This window comes from Serinus canaria, chromosome 7, assembly GCF_022539315.1.
Source record: "Serinus canaria isolate serCan28SL12 chromosome 7, serCan2020, whole genome shotgun sequence".
Lineage (NCBI taxonomy): Eukaryota > Metazoa > Chordata > Aves > Passeriformes > Fringillidae > Serinus > Serinus canaria.
The window spans coordinates 27,992,363-28,017,728 of record NC_066321.1 but is presented as its reverse complement, the minus strand read 5'-3'; the positions used below and the strand labels follow the sequence as shown (position 1 = coordinate 28,017,728).

General features: G+C 39.9%; 1 protein-coding gene across 5 annotated transcripts in view; it reads left to right on the top strand.

The window, feature by feature from the left end:
* The window catches only part of SLC39A10 (solute carrier family 39 member 10), a 336,276-nt gene that overhangs the window by 9,908 nt on the left and 301,002 nt on the right, over window positions 1-25,366 (top strand). Inside the window, exon 2 of one of the 5 annotated variants that reach the window (XM_030240267.2) lies at window positions 17,630-17,721. The exons of 2 other annotated variants lie outside the window; for them this stretch is intronic. The gene's annotated coding sequence lies outside the window, so the exon portion shown is untranslated. Of the gene's footprint in view, window positions 1-11,095; window positions 11,223-17,629; window positions 17,722-21,014; window positions 21,102-25,366 lie in introns of those variants that run through there. 2 more of the 5 variants (XM_018911695.3, XM_018911693.3) reach the window with 2 other exon arrangements.

Sequence of the window (25,366 nt, the reverse complement as noted above, 5' to 3'; positions counted from 1 at the left end):
TAGTGGAGGTGGTGAATAATTAGACATTAGTAAGGTATAATTTCTTTGTGGTTTAGAAGTGATGGCAGGAATCAGCTGGAAGTACAGTGCTGGGTGTATATTCCTGTGCAGGTTAATCAATAATTGTTTTTCCTCGTGAAGTCTCCAGAGGTAATCCTGCTGGCCTGCACAGCACTCTGTGCACAGTAACAGCGAGTCTCAAGAGGGCCAGCACACCTTGTGCCCATTTGAAACCTCCAGGTTTTTGTGTTCCTCAGTAACATGGCTCCTTATACAGCCTGGCCCATCAAGAGATTACAAAAACTCCCCCCAGTACTGTTTAGGAAGTGAATTTTCTGCAGAAATGAAAACAGGATGTAAACTAGCACATGTTCTGCAGCACAAAATGTGCTTCCACGGAAAATCCCCAGTGGGAGTGTACACAGATTTGGGCCAGAGGGAATCTTGATAGATGGAGCAGTTAGTTCCCCTTTCTCCTTCCAGTTTCTCTGTAGGAGAGCAAAGCTTTGGGGGGTCACCTATCATGGCAGATGCAGTGGGGAGGAAAGGAGATATGGAAGAGATGTTTATTGTAAGGACTGAGTGAACACACATTTTATCTCTAGCACTACAGCATCCCATTTCCTGTATTCAAATATTTATTAACATTACCACTGAGCCACAGATGTTCAGTTCAAATGTTGGTGTAAGGAAATGAGAAGGCTGGAGTGAATAATCTCCCAGTTTACAAGTTTTAGGGAAATAAATCAAGGATGGTGGAGAATGAGGACAAAATTGGGCCAGTACAAAAGAGAGTATGGGAGCTGCACCCAGACAACATTCCAGGAATCTCATGCTGAGCAGGAAATTACCTTGAAGGTCTTGGGGCTCCTTCTGTTCCAGTGAAGTAATGGAAATGGACATGGAGAAGTATTTGACTTCCTTGACCTACAGGTGACTTGAACCTTGCTATTACTTCAGCTGGTGGTGATCTGCTGACATGAAGCTCACAAAAGATGTAACAACATGGTCATGGCTCAGAGAGAAAACAGATTTCTGCAGCAGGAAGGGAATCGAGATCTTCAGGGGTGGTGGCACTGATGGTCACGGGAAGGACAGAGACCAAAACACAACAGAAAAATGAGAGAGCACACATGTAAGTGACCTGATGATGGTAAAAGCAGCACTCTAGGTCCACATTAGAGTCTACATGAGTAAACACAGCAGTGGAAGAAATCTTACCAGTGACCAACTGAAGGAGCAAAACTCTTCATCAGAGCCTGAAACAACTACAAAAAAACAGAGCAGTTGAAAGTGATGTGTTGGCATGTGGGAAATCTTGAATTGTTCCTTCATTTTCCACCCTTGCCAGTCAGATTCCTTTTCTTCTGGTCTTGCTTGCCCTCTCTCCCCTTCCCAGCAGAATTCCTTTGTGGTCACAATTAATTAGTCAAGTTTCCTCAGTATCGATTCTCTCATTATCTGACCTTCTTTTAATCTTGCAGCTGAGAAGTTATAACATGGCAGGATATCATATGTGTAGGGCTTTTTCTAGTCATGGTTTGGGGGGCTTGGGGTTTTTTATGGGCTTGGTTTTTAGGTTGTTTGTTTAACACAAGGCACATGCAGATTATCCTATCTCACATTAGTTCTGCTCGGTCCAAACCAAAATATTCAGCACTAGATAGTGGCCTGACCTGAACACTGCTGCTTGCAACTGGCTTTTGATTGTGTCAGTGAAACAGAGGAGAACAAGCTCCTCTCCAGAGATGTATATTTACATCATTAGCCTCTAGACAAGCCAGCTGAGATCAGCTCACTCTTTCTCTAAGTACTATGGTCTGTACAAAGCAAGACCATAAAACCTTTGCAATATGGAGATTAAAGACCAACAGCCCTTAATTAATGTGTTGGGCAGCAGGCTGCAAGTGGAAAATCCGAAGTATGAGAAAGCAAGTCTTTGTTCACAGACTGGCACACAGCAAAATTACAATCTTTTACAAAAAGCTGTCTGCCAAAGGACTCACAGTAATATCTGCATTGACACTTTTTATCTGGCCATGTAGTCAGGTAATGCAGCTTAGACAGAATCTCTGTGGAAAAAAAAAAAACATAGTGTGTCTTGGAAGAAATCTGCTTCCATTTAGAGGCACTGAGAGCATCCAGGAAACTGAATTGACAAATCATTTTATTGACTCTTCAATGTAAAACTCAAATGAGAACTGAAAGTCTTAGAGCATTAGAGAAATAAATTCTGGTGTTTTTTTTTTTACTGAAACATGGGACATATTGTGGCAGCACCTCAAGAACAGGCTCTGAACCTTCCTGAGACCCAGTATGAGTTTTATGGTCAGAGCAGGCGTACAGGGAGAGCTGAAAGTCACCTCTTAAGCTGAAAACTCCTAACTAGATGAAGTTCATTTCACTGTTTCTCTCTGCAGTGAACAAGGCACATACACACATTTTCCACTCCACATTATAAATTTAGAGAAATGGCATGTGCAAGGGGCTGGGTACTGAAAATCCAACACATTTAGTTGGGGAACAGGTGGGCAGAAACCTGAGTCCACAGGCTTTGAAGAGTTCCATGCATGCTTTATTTTATGCAGGTAAATAATCTTGTTTACTTCAGTGAGTACCTCCTGTGTAAAGCTCTGTAAATCTGTGTGTGCAAGTGAAATTCCTCCTGCTGATCCTGCAGGGACTGTCTGCCCCTTTTGTAGGGCAAAGCTGCCTGCAAGCCTGCATCACTGCCTTTAATCCTCTGTGTCTGTGTGCATTGTTACGTGACAGCACTGCATCCCTGGGAGCATTCCAAGGCATTTATCCACTTCTGAGAACACTCTGTGGCTGACCTAATGGTGAGCACACAGAAATGTGGAGAAATGAGCTGCTGAACTACAGGTTAAAAGATTTAATAAACAGGAATTTTCACAGTCAAGTTGCAGTAAATATTGTGGGTGTTCAGTAACAGCAGATTGAATCTTACTGTGGTGTGAAACCTAACTGCAGAGTATTTTAAAATATCATGAGGTACCATCAGCAGTAATTCTTGCCAAAGGTGCACTGGAAGAGGTGAATAAAGTTCAGTAATTGGGCCTTTACTCAAAATGTAAACATATGATGTAACAGATTGATGGAACAGATTATAGACATAAATAAACCTGGATCATGTTACTTCTTTAGAATATTAACTGAGGTTAACAAATGCTGCATGAAGAAAAAGAAGCACTGTCAGCAGTTTGAAATGCATTCACTGCTAAGCATACAGCCACCCCCAGCTGGACCTGGGGCTCTCAGTTGTGTTGGCATTGGGATTGCTGGAAACTGAATTCCAGGCCCATCTCTCTACTGCTGCCATGCCATAAAGGGGCAAATTTTATATCAAACTCATGAAGAATTAGTCATCCTCCAGATGTTGAAGAATTTTAGCAAGTGATGTGTGAGTTCAGAAATCAGGATGAATAAGGTACGAGCTTGGAAAGAAATAAACTTTAAAATGCCTTCTGGCTTTTTGACTCCAATACTTGAAGGAAGGAAACAACAACAATCACGTCCTGTTCTGTCACTTAGTCATGTCAAGTGCCAGTAGCCATTACCATTCCTTCAGCCTTTCTGTCCATATTCCCAGCTGTTCCCATCATCAGTTAGGCCAAACATGCTGGCTCTATTTAGAACCTCTGTAATTATAATCCAGCTCTTAATACCAGTAATTGATCATACCTGCTTGAAATTCATCTCTCCACTGGAAATGGCATTGGTAACCAGACTTTGCTTTTGATTTTTGCTCTTGTCTCTTTCTATATCTATTTGATTTGTTTTATGAGCAGCAATAACTTATGGATATGGGCTGAAAAGTAAAAGTAATTTTAAGTGTTGGGCAGAAGAATTTAATTCAAGGAACTGAATTTTCAAACTTAAATGGTGATGGATCATAAGGGTTTTGTGGGTTTTTGTTGTTCTAACTATAATATAATATAATATAATATAATATAATATAATAAATAATATAATATAATATAATATAATATAATATAATATAATATAATATAATATAATATAATATAATATAATATAATATTTAATATATTTAATATAATATTATATAATATTTAATATATATTTGCCTCCATAATATTTGGTTCATTTCTCTGTTTCATAGATAAAGTTTTATCAAGAAAAGTTGACAGATCAAATAGTTTACAAAAGTATAATGACCAGCTGTGTTTAGAATTGCTCATTATCTGTACAGCAAAGTGGGAAACTCTGAGGGACTAGTTTCTAAATTAACTACCTGAGCCATGTGCTCTAGCAAAGCCTCAAAAAATGAAAAATATGTTTAATCTGGTAATGACTTTTTGATCTCTTACTACCAGAGGGACATAATTAGTGTTGATTTCTGGAAAGTTTCTCTCTGAAATCCACTTAACTTTACTCTCAATAACATGCACAAATTCTCCCTTAAACCTCTATAGCAAATGTTAAGGCAGCCTCTGTTTTGGAGTCACTGTGTGGTGCTGTGATATTGATGCCTCTTACATCATAACTTATTCTACCATTCCTAGTTTTTCTATGGTGGAGATTTTTTTGGGGGTTTGTTTCCCTTTTTTTTTTTTTCTTTTTTTTTCTCTTTTTTATTCCCTTAGTGATGCTGGCTTGCTCTCAGCTTTGTTGATGGCCTGTAATTAGCTGTAGGTTTTCAGTAGCTTTAAATGGATCTACAGTTAGCTTGGACTCTTAGCATCATAATTCAAAGTATTCTATCCTTAGCTCTCCTAATAGCGTCTCATAAATGAGTTCATATATATGTCACTTAATAATTATAATATATTGAGTAAACCTGGCAGTATAGCCACTCATAGCTTCTTCAAGAATCTCCAATAAAAATAGCTTTATTCTTTGTGATTTTGAGGGTGTGGTTTGGAGGTTTTGAGTTGGGTTTTTGGTTTCGGTTATGTTTCAGTTTTGTTTGTCTGTTTGGGTTTTTTAATGATCCTGCTGATCTGCTGTTGTTAAATCCAGATGATGCTGGCACATGTGATAGCAACTGAGTGTTAGTGAAGCTATTTGTGTTTTTACTTTACTTTGTTTCAGTCCAACATCACAATGAGCTGGTAGTTTTCCCACTTATGATCACAGATGCAGAGAGTTAATGCAATCCCCCCCATATTTTCCCACTGCACTTGGGTGCAACTTGCAGGTACTTTCCACACAGTTAATGGTGCCCAGTTCTAAGCTGAATGCTTATCTTCAACCCATCACTCAGGGCAACTGTTTTGAATGGGAAAGCTTCCAGCATCAAAAGAAATCATGTGCATATTTGTGTGTGGCCATCACTTGTTTGCTGTCTGGCAAACACATCCATGTGCCATATCACATCAGTTTTTGTGTTTAAACGTTCCACAAAAACTCTCACCTAACAATGGTCATGAGCTGCAGAGCTCCCATCCACAGCCTAGATCAGCACATCTCATAGCTGAAGAGTTACTCAGATTTTGTTTGGGCCCATCTCAAAAAAGCCCATGCTAAGAGAAATTTTCCACCTTTTTTCTGCTGCCACTCCCCCAGAGCATTTACAGTGTCTGCTTACCTTGGGGCTCAGGAGGGAAGCAGTCTTTCCAGCCACGCTGCTGTGTTAGTCTTTATTCAATTGCTGGGAGGAGCCATAGTTAAAACTTTCACTTTTTTCCTAGACTGATGACTTCCTGGCTTTCCTCCTTTCTTTGTTTCTTGCTTACAATCCCAAATGTGTGGGTTTGGATCCACTGAAAGGTACAGAGGGCTTTAGAGGCCCATGTAGCAAAGATTAAGGACACTTCAGCAGATTTCAACTTAGGAGCTAAAGAGAACAGCAAAGGTTAATCAGGAGACGGCTTTTATTAAAAGTTTTCTAGTCTGCACTGGTGAAAGTCTAAAACATATAAACTGATCAATAGCTTTAAAAGCTGGATGTGTTTTCTTGCTTTGAAACTTTTTCCAAAACAGTCCTTCCCAAAAGCACAGGATAACTTGGAAACTTCAGGCAAGCTTCCTAGAGCTCCATCCAGTCCATAGCAGAGCTAGTACTCATTCTATCTTCTTTCTGTTTTGGACATGCTAGAAGGAGATTGAGAGCCTAAAGAAGTTACATTTCTGCAGAACTGTCAGCATAATTTTCTGTGCTCCAACAAGGCACTCCTGCTGCCTCTGAAACTGCCTCTCTTGCACCATGACACTGGTTTAGCTCCAGCTGGTTTAGCATGACAGGCTGGACCTTCTTATAGACAGATATTGGGGTTTAATATAAGAAAAGACATACTCTGCTAATCATAAACTTGGGGAAACAGCTGGGGGGGATAACAAAAGGTTTCTAAGAGAGAGGAAGAAAATGTCTTTTCCACTGGAAGATATTTTCACTTTTACCAGAAATTACCAAACTCTTCCCAATCTGTAACCAGAGCAGCCCCAACTCAAATCCATTGCCTGTGCCATGCTCTCTGTCCCCTACATCCTGAAGGCTTTCCCAGTTTAGGACCACTGATGGCTTTGCCCCAAGTGTTTGTTTCCCTTGCCCCTTTTTTCCTAACTCAAAAGTTGGAGACGTTGTCAGGAATACATTCCTTCAGAAAAGGACAAGATAAAGTTATATACAGTGCCACTAAATCTAGTGACCTCCATAAACTTCCCATGAACACATGCAGTTTGCAGGAATGCTTTTTAATTCAGCTGATTAAAGAGCATGTAAACAGACAGATAAGGCTCAAACTGTGTGTATACATGGCTGTAGATTTTAAGGATGGAAGAGAGCATAAAGAATTCTTAAACTATACAAGTATTTTAACCAGGCTTTACAAACCACTTTCACTTTGGACTTGGGCCCAGAGTGTAACCATATTATGATTTCTTGGCATGAAACTACAGCTCTGATGGTGTAATCCTTCTGTGAATGACTAACACTTTACCAAAAAACTTTGTTTAAACACAGAAGAATGGGTGACCTTCAAACAAGTAATTTTTCAGTACCTGAGAACCTGGCTAGGAACAGTGCAGGAAGCACATGGAGCTGGGCATTGTACCATGAACACCATCCCTTCCTTTCATCCTGCCCCTCATGCCATCCTCAGGCCCTCTCTGATTGGTGTCACTGCAGGGAAGTACCTCCACCTTTCTCTTTGTGAGAACAAAGGGCTTCACTACGTGTTTGCAAACCAGTTTACTTCTTGCAGCCTTTCAAAGTGGTTCACCAGGTGGTGCTTTCCTTGCCAAAAGGGAGGCTAAGCTCAGCTCTTGGGTTCCTGTTGACTTCCAGACTCACTGGGAACTGGATGCCCTCATCCAGAGTTCTGAGTAAAGCAAGAAGATGCATCCTTGGTTACTAAATATTTGTTATCTACCATCACCCTTTAGCTGCTCATTGGTAAAATAGGTCAGTGGTTGTAATAGGTACATGCCTGGGGGAATTCCAAACAGGAAAGCAAACATCTCCATATTTAGGTGAGTTGTTTCCCTGCTCCCAAAAGCCTGGGTTTCAAATGTACTGCTAGCATGGAGTTTTGATATTCGTGTTGCTGCTTTCTGAATAGGAGTTAAATAGGCTTTGCACTACAATGGGGAAGAGTGTCTGGTCTGGAGAGGGAGGCAAATATATTGGAATTAACACCTACACCACTCAGAAATGCATTTCCTCCAAACCATCAATAGCTTTGCACACTGGCAGCTTCTCTGCCAAGAAATTGGCTGTTGCAGGGACAGCTACTCACAGCCAGCTCAAACCAGAGTGCTCTGGATGAGAGGAGGTGGCATCCTCCTCTCCCTGAGAATCTGCTGAAGCCCCAGATTTCAGATGAATGGCATCAGCACTCTGCTTTGACTCCTCTGTATGCAGTGAGGTCCTCAGTTACCTTCCTTCAATGCTAATTAGCCAAATTCATAAGCAATTCTGCTGAGTGAAGCAGCTCTGTGGAGATGACTTTGCCCTCAGAAAATAGTCCAGATTTTAACCAGACTCTGTGAGTGAGCTAAAGCCACTCTGTGGCTTTCGGTGGCCAGTGATAATGACCTTGGTGGGAGACTGTCCTAACAGCTTGGGCTCTTGCTCAATCTCACTCCTTCACCTGGTGAAGATGGCATCCACATGAAAAAACAGAGAACACTTACAATTCTGTGATCCTTCAACACCAGCCTACCTGGTTGTGAAATGCAGAGGATGGCAAAGGCTGCACTTGATAATAAGTATATTAACTATTCAATGCATACCCTGCAGCGTGATGTTCTTTCCAATAAAACAGGCAGCAACAAAACCAGGTTGCTCTGGATAGGGAGTGTTCAACAGCCCAAACTGGATTTTGGCAGGATGAACATCACAAACAGTAACAGGCCTCCTCTTGTAAAAAAAAAAAAAAAAAAAAGACATTAAATTGTTAATGCCACCATATAATCAGAGCTTTGATCTTCATTCCAAGAAAAGAAACCTCAAGCCAGTAGCTGAAATCTCTACAGCCAGCACAGGCATTGGTTTAATAATGGCACAGAATAAGCTTCATGGTGCTGTCTGCTAGCTCTCCCACTCTCCTTGGCCTAAGCCTACCTACTTCATCTAAAAAATCTAGGAAGTTTGGATTTTATTGATTTTACTGGATTTTTTTTTGATCACCAAAGGCCCTTAAAGTTTTTAAATGCATTCATTCTCAAAACAGGTGAGAACCCTCCGTTCTCCAAGAAAGGATGTCCCATGGCAGATCCTAGCCATCACTCCCCTTGCTTCCCGAGCAAACCTGAAATGATTACAGCAAAGTTTGCTTTGGTATTAATTTCCTTGATGCATAGCTCTGTTTGGAGCTTTCATTCTTTCAGTGACATGTTACTTGTCAAATCCTAAATGTTCCAACTCTCACCTTTATGAAAACAAATTAATTTTCCTGCTACTTCTTGTGTGAGAGCATGTAGAATCTGGAGGTTCTCTGACCACCCTCCAGACAGGAAAAAAATGGCTTCTAGGACTGTGCTTTTAGGGGTTCTGTTAAACAGCCTGTACAGAACTCAGCTGGGAAATGCAAGCTGAGTTACAAGGGCAACTGAGTGACAGCAATGAAAGGAAATATTCAACAAGTCGAGGCATTGGAAATGACTGGGATTACAGCAAAAGTACTGTGTCTCTTCAGTATTCAGGCCTTAAGTAACAGCTTTGCTTTTGCTGCAAAGGATTCCTTGCACAGCTCCTGTTTTTCTTCCTGAGCATTCTGAAATATATTTGTGTCTCGAGTCTGGTTTGTGGTGTATTTCAGAAAAAGGACTGTATCAAGAGAGATCTAAAAAAGCATAAAATCAGGCCACTGCTTATGTTTGTTTTGTGAGAGGCAATTTGGGCATTTCTTCCCTGGAATCCACCCTCATTAGTGATGTTTTCTCAAATTACTTTGGCTGCTTTAGGTGTCTCTTTAACGGAAGATGTGTCTATTTTTACTTGCCTGGCACTCACATCCCTTTCATTCTTATCAGCAAATATCTATTCATTGGTCCTATCTAACTTTTTTACATCTATCTGCATTAAAATGTGTGTCACCCATTAACTCAGGGTTTGTACATAAATTAAAGTCTCCTGTATGTCCTGTAGCAGTGTTATTCTTTCTGCTTATTGCCTCACCTAAAAATAAAATCACATTTCATTTATAGCAGATATCTGAATTCGGATCCCTTAGCTATTTCTTAGTTCAATCAGTCAATTTTTGCAATTAGATTGTGTTGGAAGTCCTGTGAGTTTGACAGAGTATTTGTATTCAGAACATTCTGTTTCCAAACTTGACGGGTGTGGGGGTTTTTGTGTTTGGGGATTTTGTTTGTTTGTTTGTTATTTGTGCAAGAAATAAAAGGTTTCTGACTATTTTGTAATACCTTTGAGAATTATTTAGATAGAAAACTCAGAGGTGCACAAATCTGGACTGTATTAGCCTTAACCCTGTAATGAAAGTCCAGCATCTAGAAGAGAGTTCATATTTAAATATGAATTTTTAGTAAGGTACTTGTTGTTATTTTCTGTCCTAGAAATCTACTTGAGAGATAATCTTTGAGCAGTTCTTCTAACTACTCTGTAATCACAATGATTTTTTACTTCTCGAGTATTAAAATATTCTCTGTGTAGGTATGCTCACATTGGCTTTTCACACAATTTAAAAATCTTTCCACACATTTCTTTTATTACAAGAAATATCACTTCTTGTCATAAAATAAGATGTTCATGGCAAAGCCTTATATTATACAGAGAAGGCACTGTTGCAAATATGAAAGGTAACCTCGATCATCTAAAGTAGGTCTTGAAAGTTAATGCTGATCTATAATCTTTGCCCAGGAGAAATGCAAGAAGTCTTCACAAACAGTTGCAGCAGATTCTAGCATTTTATCTAGGTAAGCATGTAACTCTACCCCAGCTGAACGATTAAATCCTTAGCACTCAAGTATGGGTTTGGAATGGGGAGCATTTAATTTGTTTCAGTTACCTGTACAAATAATTCTAATCTACAGATCATTTGCCCTGGTTTGAATAATGTTCATATTTAACATAGAGAAATGCATGTGTCTAAACTTGGCTTGCAGTCTTGAAACAGCTTGTTTAGACAGGCAGATATTTGATGGCTATTCAGGATCTCAGATATGTTTATCACACTAATTCTGTTTAGAATACTAATTCTATTTAGTTAAATGTGCAATTTTTCCAGCAGATATACAAAGAATATTAGTTTCATGTCTGAGCAAACTACCTGTAATTAGTTCCTGTCAAAACTGACGTAAAAGCAACAGGAAAGAAATTACCTCTCGTAATTCTTTGATAGTTGATGTTCTATTGTCTGATACGAGGAAAAAAAAAAAAGGAAATAATTTATTACTACTATAATCTTATTTCTGTAGCATAGAAATTGCCTCAGAATTACATAACCATGTCCTTTGCACAGTTAGGTGTCCTTTGTTTATAAATCATCTCAGGGGAATCCACTAAGCCACTACTGGCAGTCAGGGGTGGGAATTTTACGTAGTTTCATGATAAGCTTTTTCCCAAAAGTGCCCTGTTTCATGGTCAGTTCCTGGCAGCAGCATCATGTAAACATCCTCCACGTGTTTTATACCTCCTTCTCCATAAAATATTGTCTCAGTAGTCTTCTGTGGCACTGCTGTGGATGGAGAGGCTTAGGGAATGCTTTACATTTATTAGAGTAAACTCTCTAGTCTCTTTTCCCTCCCTGTGAAGACAGAGTCCATCTCCAGGACAGGCAGTAAGTATAGTGGGATATCTTATTTCTTTCTGTTATCCTTGCTGAGCAGACAGTATGTTACCAGACAATGAAATGGTGAAACATAAAAAACTTCTACAGAATTCTTAAGAAAGTTGCAGATGCAGAGTGAATGTTTGAGTTTGCTCCAAAATCTTTAACTCTAAGGATGTAGGTGTAAACCCAAGGATTAAAAATCAGCTTACTTTATAAATTTGGAGTTACAAGAAATCTATTAGCTTGTCCTGTCCCATAGATTGTGAATTATCAGAGAGAGTTAAGAGAGAGAAGTAATCCTTCAGTGTGTAAAGAGAAGCAATAAACATGGAAATTCAGGCTCAGATTAATCAGATTAAAATTTGTTGTGGGCATAAAATACTCTTCCAGGAAATTGGTTCTCTAGTGGGGAAACATGCTATCAGATGTAATAATGATACATGGGACCATTTCTTGTATGAATTCAAAAGTGCTGTAATTTCTGCAACATCTTCACTTGGGAGGGCTGGGTGCTAAAGCTCTCAGCAGAGCTTTACGAGATGGAAGCCTGTTGCACACTAAATGCACTTAGCAGCTGGATGAACAGCACAAGGCTGGCTCCCAGTATGTGCCATTTGCTTTGCAAACAGCGAGCTTGATAAGTCCTGCTGGATGATTGCAAAGAAAAAAAAAAAAAAAGAGAGTAGGCATGTATGGAATAAGACAAGAATATAGCTGGATCAGCTGTGCTGTGTTTGAGCAGCAATGAATGAGAGAAATGTGCTGTCAGTGTGCTCATCACCAGACTTCAATGACACACCGTGACTATTTTCGCATCATTCATGTGTAGAGTGTTAATGGCATGAGCTCAGGAGCAGCTCCAAAAGAAACAAGCAAACTACATCACTTCCTCTCCAACTGTTCCCTAGGGCTGCTTTAGACATTAAACAGATTAGCAGCAGTGTGAAAGTGGTGAAGCAGAAGGTTACATAGTTGTCCAAATGGATTCATCAAACCCCTGCATTTAAAAAGGTTTATCATACATTGGTTATATTCTGATGAAGCAAGAAATGTTTTTAACCGTGCATATAAGTGATTTTTTGTCTTCTTTTTTTTTTATTAAGAAACGTTTTATTTAATTAAAAATTTACTTTGCCAGTGATGCATCATCTGTAGCTAAAATCAAGCAAAGGTAAGGGCTGCCACCTCAAGTCAGATACCAGATCTAGGGGTGGCAATATCAATGTCCCCCAGAAACAAGTTTCAGAGCAGAAGGGTTCAGGGTATAGAAGAGACAGTCTTCACAAGTGCACTTCTACAAAATGCAGCATTTTGTTTCCTGCGAGGTCTGATCTTGGATAAACTGCAGGTAAATTGAGTTAAGCAATTAAATCAGACTGGCAGGTTGCATATGCACATGAACTATCGGGTTGCAGGAGAAGCTGTGTGAAAACAGCATCAGACTGGGTCTTGAGCTGCTCAAAAAGAAAGGGTGTTTTACATCACAGCAGGTTAAAACTTTGTCTGGGCTTCTGGAGCACCATTAGCATAATCTGATTACTATCCAGGCAGGTGATGGCTGCTCCTGGGTAGGCCTAAAGGAAATGAACATTGAAAGCATAAAGGAGTGCTCAGTGGAAGGGGAGAGGAATTCTGAAGTTATTTGGGACTGAATGAATATTATAAAATAATCAATGCTGATAAATTTTAAGTGTCTTGCCTGTTCAGGTTTCTTAAGGTTTTAAGTACTGCTTAACCTTTCACTCTATCAAACTTGTTCTTATATCCATTGCCCTTATGATTCCTTCCCTGGTCCAAGAGACATATTTGAAGGAGGTGTTGGGGCAGGGGAAGCGCTGTATTGGGTTGGTTTGGGGTTTTTTTGGTATTTCTGATTATTATGTTCTCTCACATCATTTGATATATTCTCATTATTCCCCCCAGCTAACGCTGTTAAGCTCCCATTTCAAGACTAATATCTCATTCCAGGTGTTAAAGAAGTGCTGGCTGTTCAATTCTTTCAAAGTAAAGCCATGAGTCATACTCTTTCCTTCTAAAGGAAATTATGATTTACTGGCAGAGAGACAGGGTGAAACTGACTGTCAAAAACTCTGTATTGTGTTTCCAGTTGTGCATGTCTCCTGGTGTGTAACTTGCTGGGATTTTCTTGTGCTTCTAATTTCAAGCTCCAATCTTAGGCATTGCAATACTTGCCTTAATTCTTGCAAGCATAGTCTAATTATTTGCATTCATTTACAAGCCTTGTTCCTCAGACCAGTAGAAATTATATTGCTAATTAATTGTGTCTAACTGAAACACTAAGTGGGCTTTTAGGTCCATACAGGAAAACTAATAAAAACCAAAGGCATTAAATTTTTTGAATACCAGATACATTAAATGGCTTCTAGGTTTTGTATTTCTCATCACTGGTTTTAAGTCACTTTTAGTCCCTCTGCATAGGGTTTGAGTAGCACCAGGAACTTTTTTTATGTCATCATTTCTGATACAGTTAATGTTAAATTGAAAAAGTTAATGTTCAGAACGTGATCCTTTAGACATCATTGAAAGGGAGCTATAGAAGAATATTTTTCCTTTATGTCCCTGTCAGTTTATGCTCAGTTTTCCATTCTGATTAAGGTGAAAAGACAACATCTCTGAGCTTTTATGCAGGTTGAAGGGCCTGTTTGCTCACAGCTATGACTTTGCAAGGGCACACCTTTCTTTGTATATAATAAATGTGACACACATAGGGAACCTCAACTTCCTGCATGTAAACTGCAGTAAAATACCACAGATTTCCAGATAAAAGCCAGTCCTGCATGAAAACCCTTGTACAACTGCATGAATCTGCAATTACTGCATCTGAGCAGTCTGAAGGCTTCCACTGAGAATGGGACCAATATGCCAGAGCATTTATTCTCTCAAAAAAGGTCCTATCCAGGACCTGAAGATTCCTAGGAAGCACAAAAGTATCACTGGCCAGATCATCTCACACCATGGGGATCTCCATGTATGTCACACTTGAATTTTAGGACTGTTAGAGAGTTTGTCACTGCTGAGGTAATTCTCTATTGCTAAAGGAACTTCTCAGACTTTTCCCCAGAGGTGTACCAGTGAGAGAAATGTGGATCTGGAATCTTAATCTACTCAAAGCCCAAATGTGGGAAGAGTGGCTTGTGAATGACAAATAGCTAGAGCTGCTTTCCAAGAGTTTCAGGGACAGTACTATACAGCCTGGAAATTGCTGAAACTGAGGATAAAAAAATCTCTCATAACCTGTGTCCCTCAGAAAATTGGTTAAGTATGTCAGAAGAGATACTTTAATGTTCTAAAATGCTTCCTTTCAGGCATTCTTCCAGGCCAGCAATGGGTTTTGAATTTTCTCTAAAATAGCACTTCAGTGCATTGGCCATCCACCTGTGCAAAGGGGAAGGGAGCAGAAGGCTTTTTGACACTGCCAATTCCTTTAGGCACCTGACTCAAGTGACAGGTGTATAATGCAGATTAGTTTCCATTTTCCATTTCAGGTCAAACCTTTTATTTTCTCTGTTAAAGCACTGAACATATAATTATGAGCGTTTTCTATCTCTTTAATTTTGTCTGAAACTGATCCTGACCCTTTGATTTTAATTACCCTGAGATGATCTTGAATTACATTTTAAAACCCTCTGTGAAGCAGACCCATGCTCTACATCTTAACTGTATTTTCCAGTGTGAGGATTCCTGCTGTCCAGTCTTCAGCTCTATTTGAACTGCATCCCAAAACTGAGGGTTGCAGTTAACACTCACCCACACTTATACCTCCCACCCCCACCAAGCCTTTCTCTAGAGCAGTACTTCCAATTAATCAGAACCCAATTCTAGCTCAGATGTGGGGTAGCTGGTAGTTATCCCTTCCATCCTCTCAGGAGAGAATTAAGGGCAAGGCAGTGCATCTGCTAAGGATCATTAGTTGTTCACTTTGTGCCTTTCTTTTATTCTGACTTTTAAAAGTGTACCCATCAGGATAAACAGATGGGGCTCAAAAGAGCAATTAAATTCGCAGAATTTCAAAACCCATGGCTTTTTATGACTGTATCTGTCTTGTCTTGGCCAAGAAAAAACATTCTTATAATTCCACCTGCATAAAAGATGCTTACCACCTCCTCAACAATTTGTTCACTGTTATCTCTATTGGTATACCCTTCTCTGATTTCTTATCACTGGTTGCTAACTCTGAGGAAAACAGCAAGAGGCAGGAGTAAGGGGAGAGTTAAATTAGCCCACTTTCACACTTCACCTCCAGTAAATCTGCATGTGAATAAGTCTTCAGTAACTAGAAGTGATAATAGAAGAAAAACTATAGCTCAGGAGAAGCAAATCTCTGGCTGACTTCTCAGATGAAGGACTTTGCAGGTGTTCCCTGCAATGCTGTTCTAAAAGTCCATATCCTCTTATTGTAGACCTAATACTACTCATTTCATATAGCTTTGGCATAATTATTGGCTTACTGTCCTCTCTCACAAAAGAGAAAGCCCCTTGCCTCTGCACAGATGAGGTGCCAACTCTCCACAGCAAAGCACTACTCCTGTTACTGCAAGGAGAAACCTCATGCAGATACTGGAATTAAGCTGGTCTAAAAATACATCCAGCATCCTTTTTAACAGAGAATGACAGATCACTGCTGGGATTAAAAATGCAGCTTTACTGCCTGAAAGGGTTTTTCCTTATTCCTGTATTTCATTCTGTGTTCAAAAACTCGCCTAGAAAACTCTAAGCTTAGAGCTGATTGTACAAATAAATGTTCTGAATAAGGAAATAGAAGAAAATATCATCATTAATTTTATCTAACATGAGGAATCCTAAAACAAACCAGTTACTCCCACAAGAGACATCACACTCTGGAAAGAACATGGTAATTTATGCTTGACAACACAAAGCACAATGCATGGATTTTCCAGATTTATACCAGGTAAATCATGACCCTGTCTTTTACTTTCAACTTACTGATCATTAAAATGATCTGGTAAACCCCCAGCCTTCTAATAAAAACCAGCCTGATCATAAGAGAAGTGTCAATCATTGGAGACAGAGTCTATGAACAGGCTGAGTGCTGTGCACCTAATTAGGTTTGGCTGAGCTAACTGCATATCTTCCCCTGCTTCAGCTACAAAACCATCCTCAGGGCACAGATAGTTTCCTATTCCCACTGTGCTGCCTTAATCTAGTAAACTTCCACCTCTGACCTCAATAAATATTTTATTTTCTTCACAGCAAGATGCTTGCTTCATTCCTCTGCAAGATTACTCACCCTGATTCCATCTCTGCATTAAATGTTTTTAGATTTGGGCATATCTATGAAGACAGATACACAGATATGGACTAGATAGAGAGAGAGAGAGGGATATATATGTGAACATATGATATATGTAGGATTATACCATATGAACAAAAGAGGCAATGCAGCAAGGCAGACAGTACATAATTTCTGGAATAGCAATGCTGCAACATTTCTGCAATAGCTTCTGGCAGCTGGAAGCAATCAAACAGAAACACCTTGCTGCTTACAACAAAATCAGAAATTTTCTGTGATGGCTTCAAGGAACTAAAAACTTAAACAATTTTCATGAAGGAGTGAGAGGGAAGGGAAGCTTTCTTCCTGTGCTAAGATTTCTATGTGAAAGAAAGCAAGCCATGACTCTTAATGATAGCTGAGCATTGCTACTTCATTATAGGTGTTAGGCTTATCTTTTATATTTTCTCTGCTATTTTCATCCAAAAAAAAAAAATATTGAAACTGAACCTTGAGAACCAAAACTAACATTGAAGTTTATTTCAGAGCTGACTGAAGTGAGCAGATTGATATTCATAGGTTTTGTATCAGCTTCTTGGGATACATTTCTCATTCAGCCATGTCATATTTGGGATAATAAATATTTCTCTGCGTACCAGAGGGTCCTAAATGCTGATATCAGAGAAGCAAACACTGCCATCTTGGTCCATACTGAGTTGTGTATGAAGCCTTTCCTTAAAAAAGCAGACTTGTTATGTTGTTTTGCTGGTTGTTATGGTGTCACATACCTGGCCCAAATCAAAGTGCTGTTTTGGTTTGGTTTTTGGGCTTTTTTTTAAATGTGTATGCAGTGTACCAAAAGAAATAACATGGCTTTCAAAATGCCTGGATTCTAGCATCCAGGATTTCTTTGGAAATGGCAGAATTTGCTAAATATCTAAACCCTTAGTAGTCTCACAGCTGAAAATATTCATCATCCCCCCTCTCCTACCCCACCACTCATGCACCAGCCTGATGTCGTGGCACAGCTCTGCCTCCCATAACAAATGTGGTGCATGGTCCAACCACATATTTCAGTAATGACTGTGACATGGAAAGGACATGATTCAGCAAGACTAAAGCACTCACTAATAGCACATTTACATTCCTATTGATTTGACAGGAGCTACTAAGCAACTGAGTGAGGTAAATACTTACTTGCCTGTGTAAAGCCAGGGAAATGCTTTAAACTCTTGAATCAGAGCCTGATGAAGGGTAAGTACTGTGTTCCTTTGTAAACTTGTTTGATCATCGTTTTCAGGGAAAAAAATTAAACCAAGTGGACTTCCTTTGGGTTCATTAGGTGTCTACTGAAAATGGTTGTTTCAGGGTAATCGAAACCTTTAGAAATCTTTTTTCCTTTTTTCCTGGAACTTCACCAGCCACAAGCACAATAGGGGGCGGAGGGAGGAAAGTCTTACATCCCATTGTCTCCACAGGACTCCCTGTTCCCTACTGAACACCAGTGTCAATTTTTCCGAACAGCTTTGTCTTTCTGCCAAAGATAATGGACATGTTTGGAGTGTGTGGGTAAAGATTAAAACCGTGTCACTCACATATGGCTTGGTTGCTTTTTAGGTATTTCAGTAATCATTCCTTCCCTGTAGTTTGTGGATGCTTTGCAGTACTTAAGATTAAATTGTACTAAATCCTAGCTTCAAATATCTCAACAAAGTAGTAGAGCTATGGTTATCAAAATCGTGTACATCCCTTTTTATATACTTTTTTTAAAAAATCAGTGTGGAATTAAGTTCTCTAAAAAAGCTCTATCTGTCAGCTTTTTTTATTTTCTGGGAGGCTTCTGGTATGTGGTTTTGCTTCTCCTAGAACGTGACAAAGTGAAACTAAACTTTCTGAACTTAACAACATGATTTTTTGCCAAAAACTGAAGAGATTTCAAGACCATAAAATATTATTGCTAAATTTTAATCCCCTGAAAATAAGGTCAGGCTAAAGGAAACAAAGTCCATTGAGGAGATGTTGTTTTCACTAAGGCATTAACTTCAGTGGTGCTGTGAAAGTCTGCTCTGGTGTAGGTTCACTATGCAAATGGCAAATAGGAATGTGTTCTCAAGGTCTCTCCCTGCATGGCAATTGAAGGATAAGAGTTAATTCTGGCCAGATCATTCCTCACCAGTATCTCAGCACCAAATGCATACATATAGCATGTCCTCTGTGTCACCAGGGCTGGGCTGGCTGAGAGAGACATGGTGTGACAGCAGTCAGTGCTGAGAGATTTCAAGGGCCTGCAGTGAGAAGAGTGACTGGGCAGTGAGGAGAAATAGTTACCTGAACTCTCACATTTGAGCCCTTATCAGCCATAGATTTTTCTTATTCATCCCTCTGTACCTGTTACTATTCAGTTACAAAAAAATTCCACCTTGGCAAGCACTGCTACAGAGGAACCACCAGCACTAGTTTAGGCACTGTGTTTCCAGTCCTTCAAAAAACCTTGCACTTGCTGAACCTCATGAAGTTCTCATGGGCCAAGCCCTCCAGCCTGCCCAGGTCCCTCTGGATGGCATCCCTTCCCTCCAATGTGCCCATCACCCCACACAGCTCAGTGCTGTTGGTAAATTTGCTGAGGGTGCTCTCAACCCCACTGTCTGTGTCACTGAGTTTAAAAAGTGCCAATCCCAACATCAGCCCCTCAGGAACATCACTTATCTCTGGTCTCCACCGGGACATTGAGCTGTTTGCTCTGAGTGTGACCATCTAACCAATCCATTACCCACCAAGTATGCATCCACCAAATCCATGTCTTCCCACTTCAGGGACAAGCATGTCACTGTGAGGGACACTGTCAAGTGCTTTGCACAGCTCCAGGCAGATGATGTCTGTTGCTCTTCTCTTATCCATCACCAGCTAACCCCATGCCAGCAGGTCACCACATTCATCAGGCATGACTTGCCCTTAGTGAAGCCATGTCCTCAGGCTGTCATCGCTCTCCTTATTTTCCATATGCCTCAGCAGAGTTCCCAGGAGAATCTGCTCCATGATCTTGCCAGGCACTCAGGTGAGACTGACTGACAGGTAGATTATGTTCTTTTGAAGAATACACTGGCAGAAAAGGACATGGAAAAACTGCCCCCAGAAAAAACAAAACTGCTGGCCTGGTTTTCTACAAGTGGAAGCCAGAATGTCCCTTTGGGGCCTCCACCCAGGTGAGACTTGTCACTACAGGTCACGAAAGAACACAGATGCACACCGCTGTTCTCAAGGTGAAGAGAAAAGGGAAGTTTATTTTCTCTAACATTTATAGTTTTCCAAAAGGGACAGTGGATTGGAGGGTGACAGTGCCACCTCTCCAATGACACTAGACAAACCAACAGTCTATCAAATTTCTCTTCTTCCACAAAAGAATGCAAAACAATAAGTTATTTACAGAAAGCGTGTAAGAAAGTTCGCTACAAAAATGTCAACATCAGAAGGCTTAGAAAATCTTAACAAATCAGAGCCACAGTACACTTAAGTCATGTTAGGAAAAAGGAGGTTGGTTGCTTTTGCAGATCCTTGATAATACAAACTGCCTCATGAAGAATCATCTCATGGTTAGTGGTAGTAGAAGATGGATGGTTGGACTGGATGATCTCAAAGACCTCTTCTGACCTTGATGATTCTATGATTCTATCACCTCTGAAAAGCCTTCTGTGGCAATTCTCACTGCATCTGTCACACTTCAGGAAAGCAGATTTTCTAAGGACAAGAGAGCAGAGTTGTGTGCTGTCTTTAGACACCTGTAATCCAAGGTGGCTGGGTGACTTGGCTGGTGGCTCCAGCCAAAGGGCTAAACATGAGCCATACCAAGACAGAAAGCTCTGGGAAATGTCAGGAAGACACAACTGTTATGGTGCAATGAATACACACAGATGTTTGGGGGGCAATTCCATCTGCCTTTGCCAAACTCTTGAAGTCTTGTTCTTTCCTCCTCGCTCAGCTTTCTCAGTGACTGCTGATCAGGTTATATTAAAACTAAGAGTGGACTTACAAGGTCCTTAACAAAGGACTCTATCCTGTGGCCTCAGGAGATCACTGATTTTGGAAACAAATGCAGTTTCTGTGCTGTTTTGCTGTACAACACAAGTGGCATTAAAAATTGGAAAGCATTGCAGTAGTATTGATCCACCAAACCCTTCCCTAAAAAAAAATCACTTTTTTCTATGTTTTAAATTACAGTTAAACTACCAGCAGTACCTTCTGAAAAACCATCTATTGCTGCTTGGCTGTTCACAGTAACTTGTACACTGCAAACCTCTCAGTGCTCAGCAGTCAAAGGTTTTGTGCAGCAATTTGAAGTGTCCTCTTGTGAAAACAGCAGCTCTGGTTTTATAACAAGAGCACTACCATAATATTGTTTTTACTAGCTCAAGGTTCAATTTCAATACAATAATAAATAACAAAACCTTCTTCAAACAGCTCCTTAAAAATACAGTAGTTTAAAAAAGAAACTGCATAGACAGCAACTCTTCCTGTTTAGGGAAATGACTGAAGGCCATGCAGTCTCTCCCTCCTGTACAGGAGGAAGAGGAGAAAGAGAGAAATGACAAGAATCAGCCCCTGCTGTCCTGAATGATGGAGCTGGCACTCAACATTGTGTAAGTGGCCTGATCTGATCTGTAATGTGTGCATGCTGCTTTCAAGAAGGGGATGCCTGCAGGACTTCCAGGCACTGGCAGTTCATTTTCTGATTCACTGTTTTTAGGAGCTGCATACCCAGTCTATTTTCCATCTAATTAGTGATAGCTGTGATATTGTTAATGTCTTCTGAGACAATGGGGCCAAAATTTGTATATTTCTCTTAGAGTAAGAAAAGCACATTAGCTTAAAACCAAAGCCCATTGGAAAAACAGGAACAAATTCTGGTCATTCTTAGGCTATGAATTTGACACATCCCATAATATAAATAATGTTATCCCAGAATCACACTGTCCAAAATCAGTGCTTTTCTGTCATCTGAGATAAACTTGAGTAAAACTCTGGTTTTGAGTTGAGAATTTCCTAGAATCTGGCAATGAGCCAGCCCAACTTGGCTAAATGTGAGCTGGAGAGCCCCAAGCAGTCTCTCTTCAAGTACCTGGCTTAACTAAAATATTCTCATTTCAAGCTTCCTTGCAAATCATTAGTAAGTATTGACTTTAGCTTTAGTTTCTGTTTATCTTTAAGAAACAATGCCTTGAAGGTCCTGTGTGCCAATTCCCTCTTTCCATTATGTGTATTGATTTGCCAAAGGATAGTATGTCGTGCTTTGGAGCCTTATTCTCAGAATTTTAGTAAACTGAAAATCCGACAGATTATAGGCCTTCAAACTTCAGACTGCACTTGCAATTAATCCACTGGATTTCCCTCATATATCTAACAACAGAAAACTAATCAGAAGATGTAAATGACATTTAATGCTTACACAGCTACAAAGATTTATACTAAACTGCCTGCAAAAAATAGAGAATGGTGATTCTCTGAAGTAAATGCTGTTCAAAGTAAGGCTATGATTCTATGAACTGTTTTAAGGTACTGGATGTAGGTAACTATGTAAGTGGCCTGACAGGCAAAAGCTGCTGTGAGATTGCTTTCAGTGAGAGCCACCACCCACTCACTTTAATGGACGAACAGGGGAAGCACCTTCATGGGTAATATTTTTTTTTCTTCTGAGAAGTAACTAACAAACCTCAGCAGGAGGGAAAAACTCTTCAGAATCATACACATACACTCTTCATACGTTTAAAGGAAGCCACCTGTTGGAAGCAGTTCCATGAGCAGACAATTGTTGAGAGATGGCACCATGATTAAATGAAAAAATAAATATCAGCTCACTCACAAGTCCTTTAATTTTGCCCCTATCTGTCCAAAAGGCAGTAGTATTTGGGCCTTTTTTTTCAGTTAATTTTTAGCCTTGAATGAACTGCATGCTTGAGATGCATTTTGGTATACATTCAATAATGTGAATCTGTTATAAAGAACAAACTGCATTTGCTGTTCAACATTTTATTTTGAACATTCTTGGGATGCACTCCTTAACCAAGAAAAGGCATGCACTTGTGATTTTCTTGGAGAAGTGCACAATAACTTCATTAGAGTTCCTAGAGAAGATCATTAAGAGTTTACCCTTTGTGCATATGGAAATGATTTTTCATTTGTACTTATGAAGAGAGGTGTAAGAAATACAAGGCAAGGTTATCTGAGAGGAGTAGAAAGACACTAACAGTGTGAGTGAAATCAAGCATTTTCAAATGTAACTTTTTCTTTCTTTTTTTATTTTCAATTTCACTGTTGACAAAACTGGCATTGAGTTTTGTCTCTGAGTGATTTTTCTTTCCCTGAGCTTGTGAGTTCATTTCCTTGCATGACATGTCCATATGCATGGATGGACAGACTGGATGTCAGTCCAACACCTCAGCAAAGTTAGTCCAGCCCAATCATTGCAGAAATGCTTTATTTTCTCTCTGCTTGCTTATTGGCATTGCCACCCTTGAGTCTCCTCAGGGCTCTCAATGCTCTAGAACTTGGCAAACACATCACCTGATGGGTCAGCAAAGACACATGACCACATCCCCTCTGTCACGAGCTGTCTCCTTAGTCCCATGCTTGAGAAAATGCTTCAAAACTTTTCTTCCCTTCTAAGAAATAACAGGAAGTATTCACCACTGTGACAGTCTGTGCTTGCTCTCAGAGAAGTTTGCTGGTTTACAGAAGGAGGTGTCAAGTGAGGTTGATAAGCCATGCAGATCAGAAATAGTTATGTAACAGGCCTCTCCATTTCTCTGTTCCCAGTTCTACTATCCCACATCCCCATGGTCTGTCTCTCCCTGTAATTCCACTGATACTCATCTCTGGTTTTCACATTTCTTGTCATTTAGACCATATTTAGGTGTCTCCATAATTCATCTTCATGTGCATCAGCTAAAGTTTACTCCCTTCTTCATAGTTCTTTACGCTTACATTCACACTCCTTCTTGTATCATTAAACCCAAAAAATTATCATCCAACTGTGCAAAGGATCAGGGCAGCAACACGGAAAATAAAGCTGCAACACCTAAAAGCACTGTCAAATGGTTGTACTTGAAGGTTTTGAAACTGGGGCACTCCCCAACATCATTCACACTCTTCCTTCTGCCTCTTTATTTATTTTCTCTAGAAATCATGAAATACAGGTGTAAAAATTACAAATGTAAATGATGGGGGAAAATTATCAAAGTTTAGGTGCATACCAGCATTTCAAATCAAAGGTCATGTAGTTTTAACAGTGCCCTAAAAGCCAGCAGCCTATTGGTCCCTTCAGTTCCCAGTTCTGAATTACCAGGCATGGAAGGATAAACACAGCTGACCTTAAGTTAATTCTTTCCCTAAACTGTGGGCTAACCTTTGATATTTTTGATTTTGAGAGCCTTTCTCTTGATTTCAGGTTTTGTTACTGGTACAGTTTCTTTAAAGAAAAGCAAACAAAACACCCATTTAATAATTTGCTTTATTTCTGCAAACAATACCTTTGTTTTCCCTGCCACTGCATGTTCTTGCCCTACCTGTTCTCTGTAGGTGTCTCTGAGGTTTTGGATCTGTGCTAAAGATGGGATGAGGCTGTATGACATCCATTCAAGTTCATGATGGCTTCTCTTTCCACTGCCAAAATTTCACAGAGGAGCAATGGCCCAGAGGTGCCCCAAACAGCAGCTTAAGGATGTCTTGGCTTCCTGATTGTTCCTGCTGATAATGGCAGAATTGCAGGAGTTCAAAATTTGTCATTTCCACTCCCATGTGTAACAGAGGTGAAAGAAATGGGGAAATTCACCCCAGCTGCCCTACGAAAATCCAGCTTTAGAAGAGCTATGCTTCCATTACTCAGCTAAGTCTAGGTCATATATAAAAAACGCCAATTCACCAAATTAGTGGTTAAAATTTGACAGGGACTGACAATAAAAAGATGCTGACCTTTGATTTCTTATTTTAAGCTCCTCATTGATTTCTTCAAATAATGTCAGGGCCAGTCTCATTAATTTTTTTCCATTCTGTTTGAAAGAGGGTGTAAAACAAATTCCTCAGCTTGTAAAGAGATTACATTAAAGCCAATATTTTCTCTTTGGTCAGGTGAGTCAGTTTTGGAATCAGTCTTTTGCTTTTATAAGTGAAAGCCTTTAGAGGAATTTCTACTCCACCCAGGCAGCTAGCACAGCTTTGTTTAATATTTTGAACCCTGCCTGGCTCCAACAGATAATATCCATATTTATTGATACAGAGGTCTCGTGTGAACATGGCCAGAAATTCTTTGTGCTCTGCAATCTCACCCCACTCGTGCTGCAGGAAGCAGCTGACTGGCCTTTCCCACCCACCACTTCCTTTGGAATGAAGATGATATCTCCCCACAACCCTGCCTACAGACAAGATGCCACAAGCAAACAGGTGTTTTCAGCAGGCAGGCAGGAAGGGAGAAAAATAAATAAACCTGAGCCTGCAAGAGAGGAAGAAGGCTGTGACACACTTTCTAATATCCTCCATGTCAGATTTTATCCCAGACCTGCAACCAGCAAATCCTGCCTGTCTTAGATCCAATGAAAGGGCTTTTGACTGCTTTAGAGAGCAGGACTAGACAGCTATGCTTAAAACAAATAATAACTAAACAAAGGGAGAGTCACTTAACAAAGCCAAGTTTGCCAGCAAGCTTTCCTGTGGATAAGTATACCAGTGTTTGCTAGCCTTGCAAAATTAGCCAAAGGTCATATTGGCTGTTTCCCAAATTGCAGACAAACCTTTGAGTGCACCAAAGACTTCAGTTGCTCTTGCAGCATTACACCCTTCTGCTTATGCCCTTTAATGTTTATGCAACCTTAAGTCTAGAGCCAATGAAAAAGGGTTTATATTTTTTCTAAAA